The sequence below is a fragment of the Etheostoma cragini genome, chromosome 10 (genome assembly GCF_013103735.1).
Source record: "Etheostoma cragini isolate CJK2018 chromosome 10, CSU_Ecrag_1.0, whole genome shotgun sequence".
Classification (NCBI taxonomy): Eukaryota; Metazoa; Chordata; class Actinopteri; order Perciformes; family Percidae; genus Etheostoma; species Etheostoma cragini.
The window spans coordinates 3859161-3861187 of NC_048416.1; the positions used below are offsets into that span (position 1 = coordinate 3859161).

Here is a 2027-nt window from a genome sequence, read left to right on the forward strand (position 1 = left end):
TCACCACATTGTTAAGATATTCTCCATTTGTCAGCTCTTATTGTCTTTTTTAGCAGATTATCTCCGCAAAAGAAACCTTGAACCACAAAATCATCACACGCACGGACACATAGACACACACGCACACAATGAAAGGATAATCCGTATTTCCTTTATTCTCACCAATTTTTTGCAACACACCCAAGTTAAGTGTCTTCACTTCCAGTTTACTGTTACACATGTATCCTAGACGGTTTCTCCCAATTAGATTCAATTAGGCTCTTAATCAGTCCGTGTGTGTGTGTGTGTGTGTGTGTGTGTGTGTGTGTGTGAGCATGTGTGTGACCGTACAGAAACAATGTTCCATTGCCAGTGATGTGATAACCTTTAAATGGACTAATCTTAAAATAAGCTGTTAATCTTAAAATGAGGGGATAAACTCTGACTCTGATAATTCAATATTAGGATTAACACTTCATGCCAATTCATGTGGAGAGCCGGGTCACAGCAGACTGATAAAGGTGTGTGTGTGTGTGTGTGTGTGTTTTTTATATAAAGTAAGTGTGTGCGCATATGAATGGGTCAATTCACTTTCTAGATGTGTGTGTGTATCAGAGTGTGTGTGCCATTGGTTCTGTGTGAGACAGATTGTGTCAAGGTGACTGTCTGGGGGTTAATAACTAGTGACCCATAGGAGGGTCCAGAATGGGTTGGGAGGCTTAAACTGTACACACACACACACACACACACACACACACAGTACACGCTCACTGCGCACACATTCTCACTTAATTACTCTATTTTGTGTTTCTCTTAAACCGTAATGGTTGTGGCTTGTCCAAATTGATTTGACAGTTTTATTCTCATCAAGGTTTAACACTCTGTGTGTGTGTGTGTCTGTGTGTGTTTAACTATATTTGCGAGGTCCAAAAACTGGGAGTACTGTATACTTGTGGGGTCCAGGCAGCTTTGTGAGGCTAAAATGCTGGACCTCACACCTTAAAGGCCTGTTTGAGGGTTAAGACTTGGTTTTAAGACTAGGGTTAGAATAAGGTTAGAGTGGGGTTAAGAAGGGTTAAGGTTAGGCATTTAGTTGTGATGGTTAAAGTAGGGTAAGGGGCTAGGGATTGCAATATGTCAATGACGGGTCCCCACATAGACAGTGAGACGCACTGCATGTGAGTGTGTTTGCCGCTGAAATGTTCTGGTTAGGTTACACACATATCGGGATGTAACGGTATGAAAATTTACCCTCACGGTTATAGTGACCAAATTTATCATGGTTTTGGGTATTATCGCGGTATTTTTAAAAGTGTTGAGAAAACACTAATAAGCCTACACAAGCTATAGCTATAAATAGTTTCAAAAAGTTGAACAGTGTTTTTTATATTATGAAAAATACAGGCAAAACCTTATTCCTAAATGAAACTTCTAACATCATAAGAACCAGGCTTCAGCATGTGTACAACTTCTTTGTCAGTAATATTTCCAGTAGTGCAGGTAAACACTTCTAAGAAACACCAATAATTATATACTTGTTTTCTTCATCATCAAAACTAAAATGTTAAACTGTACACATGAACCTTAAATAAATAAGGCAAAAGGGCATTATGCATTTAACATAGAAATTACAAAAATAACTACAATCATGGGAAGGATTAAACGCACGGTTCCCAACGTGATAATGATCACATTTTTAAATGAAAACGGTAATTATTATCGTCAACCTTTTCATCGTGGTTTACCGTTACACCGGTAAATGTTATACCCATACTCACATGTCAAATATAGCAAAAGTCGAAAGTGACTTAAAACTTTAGTGTGTAACTTTTTGGTGTTAATGAACGTCCGTTTCATTCAAGCCGTTGCCAAATGAGATGCTACAAAGCCCAAGGCAGTGGAAATCCGGCCTAAATGAGTGAAATCCGGCGTATTTGCCGGTGGCAACGGAGCAATCTATGAAGCGGAACGTCATGGATGTAGAGTAATTAACATTCATCCTAAACCACAATCTGTTTTTTAACGCACTTCATTTTTATTTTATTTTA

The 2027-nt window shown here is 38.6% G+C and overlaps 1 protein-coding gene across 5 annotated transcripts in view; it reads right to left on the bottom strand.

Annotated features, from left to right (window-relative positions):
* The window catches only part of il1rapl2 (interleukin 1 receptor accessory protein-like 2), a 464615-nt gene that overhangs the window by 345684 nt on the left and 116904 nt on the right, over positions 1–2027 (bottom strand). The window lies entirely within an intron of this gene.